General features: G+C 42.5%; 1 protein-coding gene across 1 annotated transcript in view; it reads left to right on the top strand.

Annotated features, from left to right (window-relative positions):
- The first annotated feature begins 649 nt into the window (after positions 1-649).
- Positions 650-18,203, top strand: part of TINAGL1 (tubulointerstitial nephritis antigen like 1) — an 83,401-nt gene continuing 65,847 nt past the window's right edge. The window contains exon 1 of the mRNA XM_073615412.1: positions 650-797. The gene's annotated coding sequence lies outside the window, so the exon portion shown is untranslated. The remainder of the gene's footprint in view (positions 798-18,203) is intronic.

The following is an 18,203-nucleotide window of genomic DNA, read 5'->3' as shown; positions in this document are numbered from 1 at the left end:
CCCTTACATGACATCACTTCCGAATTTTCTTTTCTATTGCAGGAGAATTTTGGTAACTTTAGTAAACTCTTCATTTTCTTTCATTTTCGATATGAGATTAGCATGCAAAAAAAAAAAAACACAAAAAAAAAAAAAAACGCACGAACATTCATCCGGTAATCTCATTGGTGTGTACCAGGCTTTAGGGGGTACTATAGGTGTGTTTTGTTTGTTTGTTTGTTTTTTAAAGCACTAGTACTTGTTTGAATACTTTTTTTTATTGGGTAACATAAAAGAAATAAAATAAAGCAAATATCCTGCGCTCAGAGTAATACACAATCGAGGTTTTAGTGAAAGCAGCTAGAAAAAATTTGCTGGTGAGGAATAAAACAAATAAAAAAAATACAAATAAAAAAGAATACAAATAAACAAAGAATACAAATAATAAAGAACACAAATAAAAAAAGAATACAAATAAAAAAGAATACAAATAAAAAAAGAATACAAATAAAAAAGAAGCGCTGCACACGTAACATAAACATAAAAGAAAAGAAAATGGCATATGTAGGATTATTAATCGGCAGCCTAGGAGTATCGGAAGGTGTGAGTGTGCAATCGGTCGGGCCTGATAAGGGGAAGGAATGAGGCTGACCTGTCAGTGAGTTGGGCTGGGCACGCCTTCTATACACGGACAGTAGTGGGAGTTCCCTGCAGAGCCCATGTCGCTCACATAAGGAGTGTCCCGCACACAACTCCACAAAGTCCTCACTGCACCATCACCCGATCCCTGGAGACACTCAGCGATCACTCAGGAGTAGGTAAGTGGAATGCCAGCACTCAGCTCTATAGGATGATCGCTCTGATCCCAGCTATGGATCCCAGCTATGGATCCCACCTGCCTCTCTATGCCCTGATCAGCTGTCAGTCTGCTGGAGGGAATGGGACTGTGCCTTGGCAGGCAGGATCTGCCTATCCAGGTATAGCCTGCTGGGCTCCAATATGTCTTAGGGTGCCATGGCATACACAGAACAATTTTATATCATTTTATATATGATAATATTGTTGATTGATTTCTGTTCTAGAGCAAAAACAGGATTGGAAGATCATAAAAATTGATTTCCATACAGTTGGGCAGCCCATACATTTTTTTTTCCGATCAACATAAAAAATAAAAATAAAAGACTTGATTCCCTCATATGCACACACTCATTGTGGATGGGAATACACTGATCAGCGCTGCCAGCTAAAGCCAGCGCCACTGATAGTGCGGATGTTTTCCAACAGGCTGGTTGTACAGAATTTGATCCTCTGTACAACCATGGATCGAAATTTAACCGGTCCTCGCTGCACCATCCAAATTTCGATTGACGCGTGGATGGCTTTAAAATGGTATTAAACCCCAAACAAAATTATATGGTATTTATATAAATATATTTCAGCTAACAACCCCTAGATGTGATGTTCGCATTCATTTTCTTTTCTTGGGCTGCTTTCACACTACTCTGTTGAAAAATAATTTCATACACCATACAGTTAAGCAGCCCATAAATGATTTCATTTTTTTTTTTTCCTTCGACCAAAAATAATGACTCGATTCCCCCATACACACACTCATTGTGGATGGGAGGATCCCTTCCACAGAGGTATTGTATTCTGGCAGCAGGCAGACTTCCTTGCCCTCAGAATACACTGATCAGCACTGCCAGCCATAGCCGGCGCCACTGATAGTGCGGAAATTTTCCAACGGGCTGGTTGTACAGATGTCGATCGATAGATCGACTTCTGTACAATCAGCCTGCCCGTGCATGGATCGAAATTCAGCCGGTCCTTGCTGAACCATCCAAATTTTGATCACTGCATGGACGGCTTTAAAATGGTATTAAGCCCCAAACAAAAATATATTATTTAATATTACATATATATATATATATTAATTACCCTTAGCTGTGGTGGTTGGATTCCGTCTTCTTTTCTTACGCTGCTTTTCACACTGAATTCAAAAACACTTGTGCATTTTTGATGCGTTTCCCGGTGTGTTTTCAGGGTGTCTATTACCCAGAAGGCACCTGTGAAACTTGGACATGGGACTCAAAGAAACAATATCTTATATAACAAACAGGGAGTTTAAGGATGATCCAACTGTTGGGTTATTCTTAAACGCCCTGTTTGTTTTTATATATTGGTTCTTTTTCCCTTGTTGTGGGCGGGGGACATGCCTGTATTTAGGCTGGTATAGCATTAAGTGCTGGTTCACACAGGGGCGGCTTCAAAGTTGCCCGACTCCCATCAACTCTGAAGCCGCCCCGTACAGTGCGACTTCAGTGCGACTTCTCTAGAGAAGTCAATGCAAGCCGCTCTGAAGTCGTCCCCCAAGTAGTACAGGAACCTTTTTATAAGACGGAGCGACTTGAGTCACTCCTATTAGAACGGTTCCATTGTACTAAATGGAGCGTGACTTGTCGCAAGTAGCCTGACAGGTCGCCCTTGTGTGAACCAGCACAAAGGGTTGTTACCCTTTCTCCTCTGCACACTTTTATATACATATTTTTTGTAAACTGGCTAAAAAAAAACGTACCAAAAATGCGTTTTTGCCGCATTTTCTATTCATTTCAATGAGGACTGCGTTTTTGGTGTGGTTTTGAAAATCGCACCAAAGAGGCAGCATGCAGGACTTTTCAAAACGCATCGCACTCGCAGTGCAGTGATGTGAAGAGTCCTGTAGGATTTAAAGGGATTGTGTTTTTAGCTCCTTAAAAAAAGCTTCAAAAAACGCATCAGTGTGAAAGCAGCCTTAAGCTTTCTTTTCGTTTTATTTTCACCTGGTGATCCGACCAGTAAGTCTGCAATTACCTTCGAGTGGTTGTAAACGACTGAAATTAAAAATGAACAAAGCCTATCGCTTTAACAATCATATCAATCTGTTTTTCTTCAATCAGATTTTCCCTCTATCAGAATCATTTTGATGACCTTAATCAGTTTGGCTCAAAATCAGTCAGTGACACAGTTTGTGTATTTACAAGAATTTATAGATCTGATATTATCCAGAATCATTCTTTTAGATTGTTATGTGTGCGGCCAGGAGGCATGAGCTGGGGTGTGTTCAGGTCCTCTTCCAAACAAATGGGGCCGCGCCTTCCAGGAAGATGTCACCATGGGCCAATCATCTGCGGCCAAGGCACCTCCAGCTACATTCTTTCCATGGGTCTGTGGGGCAGGGAATGATGGGTCCATTACAGGTGACCACTTCTGGGTGGCTTCAGCCATGTGGGCTTCAGAAGAGCATCTAAACACACCTGAGCTTAGCACTAATGGCCACCATAAGTCATGTGGGGGATTTATTAGGTCATCATTGGATGGGAAATAGGCTGCGCATGCTGAATGACAGACACCCCTTTCACACTGGGGCGGTGGGGGCGTCGGCGGTACAACAGCGCTATTTTTAGCGCTGCTGTACCGTCGTTCTTGCAGCTGTATTCGGCCGCTAGCGGTGCGGTTTTAGCCCCCGCTGGCGGCCGAAAAAGGGTTAAAATCACTCGTACAGCGCGGCTATAGCCGCGGTATTGCCGCGGTATAGCCGCGCTGTCCCATTGATTTCAATGGGCAGGAGCGGTTTAGGAGCAGTGAATACACCGCTCCTTCACCGCTCCAAAGAAGCGGTTTGCAGGACTTTTTTCACCGTCCTGCCAGCGCACCGCTTCAGTGTGAAAGCCCTCGGGCTTTCACACTGAACAAACAGCGGAGGCTGTTTAGGGGCGGTTTGCAGGCGGTATTTTTAGCGCAATACCGCCTGCAAACCGCCCCAGTGTGAAAGGGGTCTAAGTGTATTTAAAGCCAAAACCTCCTTCTTTTTTTATTTTTTATTAAGGAGGCTAATTCACACAATGTCAGTTGACCTGTGTAGATCTGCACAGATCAATACAGGCTCAATGCAAAGGCACAAAGAAAATAATTATTTTGTACATGCTGCATTTTTACTCAACACACCACACCTTACTGAATGAGAAAAAAAAAGAGTAAACAATTTCATGCATTGTAACAACGCACTGCCCCTACACAACATACACCAGCATGCACGGATTTTAGCATGATATAGTGCCCCATCATTGGTGTCAGTCGGAGGAATAGTGCCCCGTCATTGGTGTCAGTGGGAGGAATAGTGCCCCATCATTGGTGTCAGTGGGAGGAATAGTTCCCCATCATTGGTGTCAGTGGGAGGAATAGTTCCCCATCATTGGTGTCAGTGGGAGGAATAGTTCCCCATCATTGGTGTCAGTGGGAGGAATAGTTCCCCATCATTGGTGTCAGTGGGAGGAATAGTGCCTCATCATTGGTGTCAGTGGGAGGAATAGTGCCCCATCATTGGTGTCAGTGGGAGGAATAGTGCCCCATCATTGGTGTCAGTGGGAGGAATAGTTCCCCATCATTGGTGTCAGTGGGAGGAATAGTGCCCCATCATTGGTGTCAGTGGGAGGAATAGTTCCCCATCATTGGTGTCAGTGGGAGGAATAGTGCCCCATCATTGGTGTCAGTGAGAGGAATAGTGCCCCATCATTGGTGTCAGTGGGAGGAATAGTGCCTAGGGTTTCCACCTCATCCCTTTAAAACTGAACACATATGAATTATACAAGCTCTGTGGCTGATTAAGGTGGTAATTAAACTCATGTGCCACCTTATCTGCATTAAATTAGCCTCAAAACCTGTGCAATTCATATGTGTTCGGGTTTAAAGGGATGAAGTAGCAACCCTAATAGTGTCCCATCACTGATGTCAGTGGGAGGAATAGTGCCCCATCATTGGTGTCAGTGGGAGGAATAGTGCCCAATCATTGATGTCAGTGGGAGGAATTGTGCCCCATCATTGGTAAACAAAAGGCAAGCAAAGGGCTACATCTGGCCCCGGGCCACAGTTTGGAGATCACTGCCCTAACAGAGGGTTGTCAAAGGGACAGGTGTCCCTTTTGGATGATTTCCCCCCACCTCCTGTGCTGGAGACAACTATTACTATAATTATTTTTGTGTCCCAGTGACAGAGATCAGAGATAGAGACAGACATCATTAAAAACCTGACAGGGATTCTAATCCTTCCCTGCTTCATCCAGAACAAAAAAAACCAAAACAATTTTGGCTATAAACTGCATTTTTAAGAGTACTTTCACACTGGGCGGCGGGTATGTTGGTGCTAAAGCGCTGCTAGCTTTAGCGGCGATTTACCGTCGTTTTAGCAGCACTTTTTGGCCGCTAGCGGTCAAAGAAGGGTTAGAAGTGCCCGTGTTGCGGCGCTTTCCAGGCGCTGCCCATTCATTTCAATGGGCAAGGGCGGTGTAGGAGCACTGTATACACCACTTCTTCTCCACCCCAAAGATGCTTTTTGCAGGACTTTTTTTTAACGTCCTGCCAGATCAGCGCCCCAGCGCCCCCGGCTTTCACACTGGGGAGGCATGAGATGCGCTTTACAGTCGCTATTTTTAGCGCTAAAATGCCTGAAAAGCGCCCCAGTGTGAAAGGGTTCTAAATGTATAAATAAATCTGCACAGGACCTTAAGCTCACCACACACATGACAATCTAATTGTACAATCTACAACAAAGGATGTAATACAAGCACCTGCCTGATTGGATACAAATTGACAGGATTGATTGGGTAGATCCTCATATTACATGGTTTTGGTCAATCTAAAGATTGTACGGTCATTACGATTGTAATGTGTATGGTGACCTTATTGGGGAATTCTGGGTTTCTAACTCATTTAAGTGTACCTGTCAACCCTGTATCACTCCCCAATGACTATTTTAGTATTTTTATTTTATTTTTATTTTTATTTTACTATTTTTATTTTCCCCAATGACTATTTGAGCCAGTCCAGGAAATGGGTAAGCAGATCCTGTAATGTCTTTGGACAAGTCTGATAAACTCTCCTTCTGGCACCCTCCCTGTCATTTAGTGGTTTTCTATTATTATTTGGTATTTTTGGTTCCTTTTTTTTGACATTCCTAGTGGTTAGAATGAAGCATATGTGTCACTTGTACATTATGTAAACTTCCTGTGGGTATAGGGGAATGTGTCAGCAATGTAGATAAGGCATTATTGTCAGGATGATGTGCAATGCAGGTCTAGATGACCCTGAATACATGGCATGCGGTACACACAAGTGTCATTCTATCAATTCCGCTTTTCACTGCTAATCGTAACCTTCGCCTGAAGATAAGCAAAGAAAAAAATGCCAAATATTGTCAATAACCTTCCAGGGTTTTTTGGCCTGAAGAGCTCTATATTCGGGCAATCTGAGCTGGAATGTTGTGTGTGTGTGTGGAGTCTATGTATTATGTTGCCTGGCCAGTGAAATAAACCGTTTTCACTACATTTCAAATATAGTGTCGATTTAAAAAAATGGCACACAGAAAAATGTTCTGCTTTTTGTATTTGTTTTTTTTTTTGTTTGTTTGTTTTTTTTTAATGCATTTTATGTGCCAAAAGAAATAAAAGTGTCAGAGGACAATTTGTTAATTGGCTGCAGGATAGTTGTACGTTGTCGGTCATACACATCCACCTCTCCTCTCCTTCCTGCAGTTCTGCTCCTCACAGTCCTTCCCTCCTCACTACAGGATCTACACCACCGCTTCACACCATAGAAACGCACTCCAGATGCGTTCTGGATGCTTCTCTGCATGCGCGTTTTTGGTGCGTTTTTGATGCGTTCCAGTGTATTTTTCCCCCCTCTTTTTTCTTCACCTTAAATAAGGACATGTGTAATCCAGTGTGTTTAGGTTCTGGTGTGAACTATGCCATTGCAGTTTTGATGCAGAAAAAAAAAACGCACTGGACTGCATGCGGCGTGAACTGGCCCTTAAAGAGTATGTAAGCCCAACATTTCATATTCTTGATATGTGCATGTTGTACTATGTACTTGTATGAGAAAGTATCCTGTTCTCTAATGCCGCGTACACACGTTCGGGATTTTGGTTGGAAAAAGATATAAAGGCTTTTCCGACGGGTTTCCGCTCGAGCTTGCCTTGCATACACATGGTCACACAAAAGTTCGCTGAACTTGTGACCGTCAAGAACGCGGTGACGTACAACACTACGATGCGCCGAGAAAATGAAGTTCAATAGTTCAATGCTCGTTGCATGCGTTGAATTGTTTCCGAGCATGCATAAGAATTTTGCGCATCGGGCGATCGTATTTTCGGATAGGAACTTTTTCCGACCGAAAAATTGAGAACATGCTCACAATCTTTTGCTGGCTGGAATTCGGCCACCAAAAGTCAGATGGAGCTTACACACGGTCGCATTTTCCGACCAAAAGCTCTCATCGGTCTTTTGCTGGCCGAATTTCCAATCGTGTGTACGCGGCATTAGTATTGCTTCTGTAATGGAAATTTGTAAGTTCTGTATATAATTGTATTCTATTTTGTATGTAATGCACACTGCCCTCACTATGCACAGGACACTAATAATGTTTTCAGTAAATGTTTGCATTCTTTCAAGTCCTGATTAGAATTAGCCTGCCTATGTTACGTCCCTTGTTACCATAAACGTACAATTGTAACATTAATGTGATACCTACATAATCATGTGTACAAAAACCTTCAATTGCATCATAATAAAGCAGAACAGTTATTTGGTAAGATGCAAAGTGTATCTTTTGTGTCTGTTCCCTACTGCAGTAGTTATTAATAATTTGGAACCACTAATCAATATGAATCTATAAATTTCCATGTCACTTCCTTTACGTGAAATCCCTGGTGTTCCTGCCAGTCCCTCTGCTTTCCTATTAAAAACTGACCACACTAAGCAAGAGAACACACACCGTGGTCAGTTGTCTAACTATGCTGGGAACTCAGCCTGCTCCCCTCCAATGATGAGACTTGTCCAGACACACCCCCCTTGCACAGCCTTTCACTGGAAAGACCAGTGTGATGCTGTTTCTCCCCCACCCTTCCCCAGCTCTCTGAGTTTGGTATGCAGCTAAAAACAGAGAGTATGGGATCATATAAGAAAGGGGAAAAAGGTATAATGTTTTCATATGCATACTTAAAAGTTTTGCCTTTCATTTCTTTTTTACATTAAGAGCCCTTTCACATTGAGCCATGGGTCCGCATTAGCAGTAAAGCGCCGCTAGTTTTAGCGGCGATTTACTGTCTCTTAGGCGCGCTTTTAACCCCCACTAGTGGCCGAAGAAAGGGTTAAATGCGCCCGAAAAAGCGCCGCTGCCGAGGTGCTTTGCAGGCGCTTTGGCAGCAGTGCCCATTCATTTCAATGGGCAGAGGCGGTGGAGGAGCGCTGTATACACCGCTTCTCCACCGCTTCTCCACCGCCCCAAAGACGCTGCTTGCAGGACTTTTTTTTAACGTCCTGCCAGCACAGCGCCCCAGTGTGATAGCACTCAGGCTTTAACACTGGGGAGGCTTGGGAGACGTTTTTCAGGTGCTTTACAGGCGCTATTTGTAGCGCTAAATTGCCTGAAAAACGCCTCCAGTGTGACAGGGGTCTAAATGGGTTGTTTTACAAAGTGAGGGTTCACATATACTTCAACTTAGAACAAGGTCTCAATTATCTTGGCCCATGCTATTGGACATTAATAGCACACTGTTGTATATGACTTTTGACGTGATTTGGCAACAACACCTAGAACTTGTGTAGTGGCATTGTGGATTTGATGCATGGAAAATATGACAATGTTTATATTATTTATTTATTATAGGCATTTATATAGCATTTTTATAGCAACATCAATTTACGCAGGGCTTTACATATACAGTGGGGACGGAATGTATTCAGACCCCCTTAAATTTTTCACTCTTTGTTATATTTCAGTTTTTCTTTTTTAATAAATCTGTCAACAATTCTGTGTTTTTCTGTCAATATGGGGTGCTGTGTGTACATTAATGAGGGAAAAAAATGAACTTAAATGATTTTAGCAAATGGCTGCAATATAACAAAGAGTGAAAAATATAAGGGGGTCTGAATACTTTCCATCCTCACTGTATATTGTACATTCACATCAGTCCCTGCCCTCGGGAGCTTACAATCTAAGGTCCTTTGTTCACATACATTCATATACTATATAAATCCTCTATAATAATAATAATATCCTGGGGTCAGTTTCAGCTGGAGCCAATTTACCCGGCAGCATTTCTTTGGTGTGTGGGAGGAAACTGGAGTACCCGGAGGAAATCCCACACAGGCACAGGGAGAACATGTAAACTTCATACAGGTAGTGCCGTGGTTGAATTTAAAGCAATGGCCCTAGTGCTGCCAGGTGGAAGTGCTAAACGCTACGCCAATGTCAGTGGCGGCTGGTGGGTTTTTTTTTGGGGGGGGGGGCGGCCGGCACTAACACACTCCCCCACCACCACTCACTGTCCTTACTCTGGATGCGGGTGGTGAGAGCGTGGCTCAGGGAAAGCTGCTCCGGTGACCTTTGTTCTCTCCTGGAGCATCTTCCATGGTGTCTCCTCCCTGATGTTTTGACCAATTGGGAAACTGGATCCATACCTGCTTCCCAATTGGCCGGGGGGAGGATCAGTGTTGCAACGGCAAATTTTCATTCGCTGTTGCAACACACCTGGGTGGGCTTCAGACGCAATGCTCTGCATCCCGAGTCCATCCTATTAGAGCCTATGGCTCTAATCAGTGCTTCAAAAAAAAACCTGGCCGCTCTATTTCATATGCCTGGTAACCGAAAGGGGCCGGACACATGAATAGGGGATGGCCGCGGCGGCCGTGGATAGATTCATGCCATGCATGAATCTATCCATTATGCATATAGGGGGTGGTGAGGGTAGAGGGGGCGGCGCCTGGGCAACCCTAATGGACAGGCTGCCCCTGGCCAATGTGGTGCCCACTATAAAAAGACATACTCCCCCCAATGCATTTCTTCATAGATTGTAAACTCCCTGGGAGCAGGGACTGATGTGAATGTAAAGAATGCAAAGCATTGTGTAAATTGTCTACACTTTACAAATACCTTTAATACATTAAAAAAAACAAATGAGAGAACATTTTTATTTCATTCTACAAATATTTCACATGCATGACATGGCTGTGGATTCTTCGTTCGCTGCAACACATGCTTACTAAAAGTGTTAAAGTGTATGAATAATCCAAACTTTTTTTATGAATAGAGTATGAAAGGGTTTATTTTTATTGCTGCCTGTGTACCATCTAGGTATTTCTCTTCATTTTCTATACCAGAGAGGCAAGAGAAAGTTAGAGTTCCCCTCTTAGACCATTGTCCCTGGAACAGGAGTCCCCATTGAAAGGTTTCCCTTTTATTCCTGTTTAGGGAACAACACTAAAAAAAAAATTGGATTTCCCCTTAAAGTGATTGTAAACGATCACCTTGTAAAACAACCCATTCAGTTTAAAATAGATAAATAAAAGGCAAAACATTTTTGTATAGATATAAAACAACATTATAAATACCCTTTTCCCCTTTTTTTATAAGTGATCACATTCCCTCTGTTCTCAGCTGCATAAGAGCTGGGGGGAGAAGAAACAGAGACACACTGATCTTCCCAGTGCATGGCTGTGCAGGGGGAGGGGGAAACAAGTCTGATCATTGGAGGGGTGCATGCTGAGTTCCTAGCACAGCTAGAGAACTGACCATGGTGTGCTCTCCTGCTTAGTGTGGTCAGTTTATGATAGGAAAGCGAAGGGACTGGCGAAACACCGGGGATTTCACATAAAGGAAGCAATACAAAGAGAACTGGATACTTTTTTTATACAAGTACATGGTACAGTAGGCACATATCAGGAATATGAAATGTTGGGTTTACATATTCTTTAAAGCAGAGCTAAACTTAACTTTCCCTCAACAGTCCCCAGCCTTCACCAGCATCTTCTAGTGCAGGGATATGCAATTAGCGGACCTCCAGCTGTTGCAGAACTACAATTCCCATGAGGCATAGCAAGACTCTGAGAGCCACAAGCATGACACCCAGAGGCAGAGGCATGATGGGACTTGTAGTTTAGCAACAGCTGGAGGTCCGCTAATTGCATATCCCTGTTCTAGTGGGTGCCTGTCTTTGGCCATCTTCATTGGCTGGTCCGGGGTGATGTCACTCCTGCGCAGGCGTCAGTCATCCTGGCACACAGGGACTGTGCCAACAATGTAAGCTGAGCTGTGCATGCGCAGCCTAAGAAAACAGTAAGCAGGTAGGTAGGTGTATTTAATTGCTGAAGAGACAATGCATGTCTTTTATGCATAGGTGTGCAAAGCCTATTGCATTAGGGCACCCCAGAGCTCAAACACATATGCCTGTGTGTGCATGTGTATATATACTAACGGTGTGAGTAGGGCAGTGGACGGTGTCAGTAGGGTAGAGATTGGTGTCAGTAGGGCAGTGAACGATGTCAGTATTTTTTTCATTTGTATTATTTTGTTTTTAATTATTTTTACAATTTTTTTTATATGTTTAGGAGCCTCATTAGGAGACTTTGGTGAAATATCATTGGTCCAAACAAGGGGGAATCTGCGCCACACAGGGTGATTAGGGTGTGCCCAGGCACACCTGGCACACCCTGTGCGCACACCTTTGCTTTTATGCACTAAAAATCCTGCCTGCTCGCAGTTTCCAAAAACGGAACTTTAGTTGCGCTTTGATTTCTCTTTCAGTGACAGTGCTCACCAAGACAAACAGGGTAAATCTCCCCAATAGGGACACAGACACCAATAAAAACCTGACAGAGGGTCTAACTCTTCCCTACTTTACAAGGATTTGCCTAGAGGTACACTTTAAGCAGGGTTAATATTTCTGACCATTATCTTTCAAGAGTAACAGAAAATTTCCTGCATATTGGAAAATTTCAACAGCAGTAAAAAAAAAAAAGAAAAAAAAAAAGATGTCCCTTTTTTAACGTTGCCGTACCTGATTCTTACCAGGCATTGTTGTAGTAGGCACATTGTCATGTATTGTACAATTGTATACCTGTATAAATAAATTATTTCAAGCATTATTTGTCTACTTGTTCAGAAGTGTGGGGTCGCTTAGGCCTCATGCACACTGGACGTTTAGCCCATGTTCATCAGATCCTAGCATTTTTAGGTGCCCAAGGAGGCACAGGTGCAACGCCAGCACCTCTGCCAGCAGCTTGTCAAAATCTATGATCAATATGCAGCAAGTGGATATCCTCCTGCTCTCCTCCAATGATTAGACTTGTTCTGACACACACACCCCTGCACAGCCTTTCACTGGGACGCTTAGTGTACTGTTGTTTCTCCTCCCCCAGCTCTTATGAAGCTGAGAACAGAGGGAATGTGATCACTTATAAAAAAGGGGAAAAAAGGTATTGATAACGTTTTTTTTATATCTATACACACATGTTTTGCCTTTCTTTTCTATTTTAAACTGAATTTGTTGATTTACAAGGTGATCGTTTACAATCATTTAACCACTTGCCGACCAGCCGCTGTCATTATACTGCAGCAAGGTGGCATGATCCCGCTAATCGCCGTAGCTGTACGTTGTCTCGGAAACTTGCTTTTGTGGGCACACGCGCCCCCATTGCCCAGCGGGGGAGCCAATCAGCGGGTCCGCCCGACTTGATGTCTTGCGATCATTCCCTGCAGTGACAGAACGGGGATCTGCCTATGTAAACAAGGCAAATCTCTGTTCTGACATGGGCGATCACACAGATCCTGTCTTTCTGCTAGGCAGGAAGATGGATCTGTGTGTATCCCCAGTCACACAGTCCCCCATATGGTTAGTTAACACAAACAGGGAACACATTTAACCCCTTGATCGCCCCAGATATTAACCCCTTCCCTGCCAGTGCCATTAGTACAATGTCAGTGCATGTTTTAGTACTGATCACTGTAATGTCACTAGTTCTCAAAGAAGTGTAAAAAATGTCAGTTGGGTGTCTGATCTGATTACTGCAATGTCGCAGTCCTGCTAAAAATCATTGAACACCGCCATTACTAGTAAAAAAAATAAAATAATAAAAATGTCTAAATCTATCCCCTATTTTGTAGACGTGATAACTTTTGTGCAAACCAATCAGTATTATTATTGAGATTTTTTTTTACCAAAAATATGTAGCAGAATGCATATCGGCCTAAACTGATGAATAAAATTGTTTGTATATATATATTTTTTTTGGAAATGTTTTATAGCAGAAAGTAAAAAAGTGTTTTGTTTTTTTTCAAAATTGTCGCTCTTTTTATTTTTTTGTTTATAGTGTAAAAAATAAAAACCGCAGAGGTGATCAAATACCACAAAAAAAAAGCTCTATTTGTAGGAAAAAAATACATCAATTTTCTTTGGGTACAAAGTACAAAGTTGGGTACAAAGTCGCACGACCGCGCAATTGTCAGTTAAAGCGACGTAGTGCCGTATCTCAAAAAATGGCCTGGTCATTAAGGGGGTAAATCCTTCTGGGGCTGGAGTGGTTAAAGGGGGAATGGTTAGTAAAAACAAGGCGCTACCATGTGTCTTAGGGAGAATTTTGATTTCATAGGACAGGCATTATATACGTATATACCCCCCCCTGTGGCCACATTTTAAGCTATTTCTAAGCATAGGAGAGTGGCCTGGCACAATCTGAGATTTCCTGTTGAATGTTTAGTTGTCTAAGGGCTCATTAACACCAGATACAGTCACATTTGTTTCTTTTAACAAATCCTGGTTTACACTGAAAGGATGCGTGTAAATACAACGTAACATGCATTGACACAAGGGAAAAAATGTGTGCACACATAATAAAGGGAAATGCATGTGGAATCGTACACCGAAAGCTGGGATTGTGGTATAAACAAGTCCTTAGAGTCACCATACATGTCACAATCTTTGTAAAAGCAGCTTTAGATTTAGCAAATCTATGTAATATGAAAAGCTACCTTATCTATTCAATCCTTCATCTACATATTTGTTGGTTAATCTAAGGGGTTATTCACTCTTGTGGAAAAAGGACAGTAAAAATAGTCAGTTGAGCTGTGGTTTTACCACCCCTGACCATCCTTCTTAACACAGAGGCCAGAGGGGATTGTGCGCATGCTAGTTTTTTGCTTTGCGGCTACAGTAAAAAATTATACCTACTGCATATGACGGGCAGTACTGCCACCAAACTTGACCCATTAAGTGAATGGGACTTTGCAGTAACTGCCCTGCAACTGCGTGTTGCAGCCCACTGGTATGAGCTTCTCAATTCTTAAAGTGGTAGTAAACTCTGTTTTACCACCTATACCTACAGATAAGCCTATAATAAGACTTACCTGTAGGTACTGTGAATATCTTCTAAACTTGCACTTGCCATCACGGGCATATGTGCTCTAAAGGTCTACTGTGCTGGACCTTCAGAGCTCATGACATCATCGCGCCCCCGGCCACCCATGTAGCCGGAGGCCATGTACCCGGAAGGAAGACCAGGTGAAGAGAGAAGCCTTCTCAGTGGTGACAGCGTGCAACTGGAGGACTTCATTTTAAGGTAAGTCTCTCATAATGTGCTAGTATGCAATGCAAACTAGCATACATACATACATAATGTGCGATGCATACTAGCACATTATGATATTGCATTGCAGGTGAATTTTATTTTTTTTAAAGATAATTTGTTTAAGAAAATTTGTTCTAGGACAAATATTACCATAAAATCAATGGACCTTTCTGGCCATTTTTGAGCAACTGAACAATCTTCTTTGACATGTGTAATTATTCATCTTCAATATTTGAAATGCAAATTTCTTGAACTTGGAATCCACATATGCTTAGCAATTCGCACCTTAAAGTGGTTGTAAATCTCAGACATGAAATATGAACAAAGCATATCCCTCTAAAGCAGAGGTAGGCATCCTCGGCCCTCCAGCTGTTTTGAAACTACCCATGTCCCATGAGACATTGCAAGACCCTAACAATCACAGACATGACTCCTAGAGGCAGAGGCATGATGGGATTTGTAGTTTCACCACAGCTGGAGAGCTGAGGTTGCCTACTCCTGGTCTAGAGTGTGTGTACTTGTCTCAATTAAGAGCACTCAGGGGTTTATTTACTAAAGGAAAATCCACTTTGCACTTCAAGTGCACTTGTAAGTGCAGTCGCTGTAGATCTGAGGGGAACATGCAAGGAAAATAAAAAAACAGCATTTTAGCTTGCACATGATTGGATGATAAAATCAGCAGACCTTCCCCTCATTTCAGATCTACTCCTCAGATCTAAAGCGACTGTACTTCCAAGTGCACTTGTAGTGCAAAGTGGATTCGCCTTTAGTAAATCAACCCCGAAGTGTCATTTCTGTCTGCTGTTTTGTTCTTCTGCTATCAGCATGAATCACTTTTGACAAGTTTTCCTGACACCAAGAGAAAAATGGTGACAGGGGAGGGACCTTCAGCTGATTGACAGCCTCAGCTCTGTTCGTCTGTGCTGTGTGATGGGGGTGTGTCTCTTCCCTCCAATCAGCTCTCAGCTCTCCTCAGTGAGCTCTGCAGAGTATAACTTCAGCTCTCTGCCCCCTTTTTCTGAACACTCAGACAAGCTTTATATAAGACTGCAGATAAACAAGTACAACATATGTAGGAGGATTTGTTTTATCTCTGTGTATCACCTGAGGCCAGTCACTTCACTGGGTATATGTAAAGATTTACAACCACTTTAAAGCTATCCAGCTACACAACTGATTTTTTTCCTGAAAGATCTTTCTACAACTTGCTTGTACCTTCAAAAGGAGAAGGTGGGGAATTGCAGGGGACAGTTGCTGTCACTGACAGCATTACATAGAAATGAATGCTCTGATCATTACCGTAAGCCACGCACAATGAGATTTTATTTCAGATTTATATAGACACAAAATTAGCCACAAACCGTGTGTCTGCCTGATTGGATATACTAGTAGATTGCTTAGTCAAGCCCACTGCATATGAGGCCTGCATGTAAAACTTAAAGCTGACCTTCACCAATTTTTTCATCTTTACTTAATTTTGCTCCTCCATACTCTATCTTCCCACAATCAGAGATTTTTTATTTTTTTTTAATGTAGCTGGCCAGGAATTCCATTATTCTTATAAGTTATTCTGCGCTCACCGATTTTAATGATATGATCAATATTATATAAAATATGATATTATAAGTGAAAAAAATTGAAAAAATATGGGTAAACGTATGCTGCTATCTCCAAGAATGAAATACTTAATTTTTTAACTTTTCTTTCTTATGCCGTGAACACACGGTCAGACTTCTCATTGGAAAAAGATATGGCGGCTTTTCTGGCGGGATCCCGCTCAAGCTTGCCTTGCATACACACGGTCACGCAAAAGTTTGCTGAAATTACGACCGTCAAGAACACGGTGATGTACAAAACTACGACGAGCCGAGAGAATGAAGTTCAATGCTTCCGAGCATGTGTCAAATTGTTTCCGAGCATGCGTAGGAATTTTGCGCGTCGGAATTGCCACAGGCGATCGCATTTTCGGATAGGAACTTTTTCTGACCGAAAAATTGAGAACATGCTCTCAATCGTTTGCTGGCTGGAATTTGGCCAGCAAAAGTCAGATGGAGCATACACACGGTCGCATTTTCCGACGAAAAACTCTCATTGGCCTTTTGCGGGCCGAAATTCCGATCGTGTGTACGCGGCATAAGAGTGACGTAGTCCCGGTCAGTTGTAGCCTCCTAATATACCACATCACACATCCCAGGAGGCTTCTGGACTAGTTGCTTTACACTGCGCATGCACAGTGGGCGTCATCAGGGGGCAGGCTGCAAGGACCCAGAAGAAACACCTGGCTCCAAATAACATCAAAAAGGAGGATGGCGGCATGAGAGCTGGCATGCAGTAGAGGATCGGCAGATCACAGCAGGACAAACGTAGAAGGTATGCTATTTGGGTTTAACTCTGTGGACAAGGAAAGAGGGGTTAAAGGCAAAATTAGCCACAAGAGGGAGGTAAAGTTCCCCTTTAGGGCTCATTGACACTACTTGCAGGGACCTACGTTTTCTACACTGGATAAAAGCAGGACACTGGTAGGGCACAAAAAAAACTTATTGTCCCCTGTGCACTCTGCAACACTGGTGTGATGTGCAGTGCAAAAAAAAAATTCTGTACTGCTGTGAATGGCGCCACAAGTCACTGCATAGCAGCTCAAAGAACCACACTGCTGAGCAGTAATATTTCAAATAAAGTTATAAAAAAAAAGCACTAAAATACACATTGCTCTGGTTCCTGCCGGAGCTGGCACTAGTGAGCTTTAGGCTTCATTCACACGACTGTAAAAATGTTACTGATGTTATTATACATGTGTTTACTAGGAGAAAATTTCCTGAGTAATGATACTTGCATAAAAGTGCGTTTAAACACATAAAGATGTGTTTTCGTACATCATTTGTTTTTATAATAATTTCTTTTTTCCCCTTTGTTTAGATGTAATTTATGCGTTTACAAATGCGTATACATGCCTTTATGCGTGTAAGTGCGCAATGCACATGTTCTTAGATGTAGATTTTTGGATTCTGTGTTACGAATCTGAAAGCAGATCATTTTTATGCACAATATACCCATCATTCGGATCTGTGATTAAAGTGATTGCAAAGTCTATTTTTTTTCCCTATAAAAATAAGAAACATGTTATACTTACCTGCTCTGTGCAGTGGATTTGCACAGATTAGCCTGGATCCTCCTCTTCTCGGCCCCTCCCTCCTATTCAGTGCCCCCACAGCAAGCAGCTTGTTATGGGGGCACCCAAGCTGAGTCACAGCTCCCTGTGTCCATTCAGAAACGGAGCCCCACCCCCCTCCCCTGATTGGCTAGTTGACTTTGATTGACAGCAGCAGGAGCTAATGGCGCCACTGCTGTGTCTCAGCCAATCAGAAAGAGGATCTTGAATGGCTGAGACACTCATGGGCATCCCTGGACAGAGAGGGACCTTAGGTAAGTATTAGGGGGTGCTGTGGAGGTTGCTGCACATATGCATAGGTTGCATTAAGATAAAAAGCCTTTTGCCTTTACAACCACTTTAACACTTGTATATGCATTTTTTTTGATGGCTGTGTAAATGAAGCTTTACCGCATGGGCTACTGTGAAAGTAGGCTTACCAACTAGTATTTCATGCAACCTGATATTATACACTATAATTATAAATATGATATGTATTTGTACACCTATTGAATTTTCTATACTGATTGACCTATGCTACACTATATTACTAAAAGTATTGGGACACCTGCCTTTACACACACATGAACTTTAATGGCATCCTAGTCTTATGCTGGCCATACACTATATGAAAAATCGGCC

This window comes from Aquarana catesbeiana, linkage group LG02, assembly GCF_042186555.1.
Source record: "Aquarana catesbeiana isolate 2022-GZ linkage group LG02, ASM4218655v1, whole genome shotgun sequence".
NCBI classification, from domain to species: domain Eukaryota; kingdom Metazoa; phylum Chordata; class Amphibia; order Anura; family Ranidae; genus Aquarana; species Aquarana catesbeiana.
This window is presented reverse-complemented; position numbering and strand designations above follow the sequence as displayed.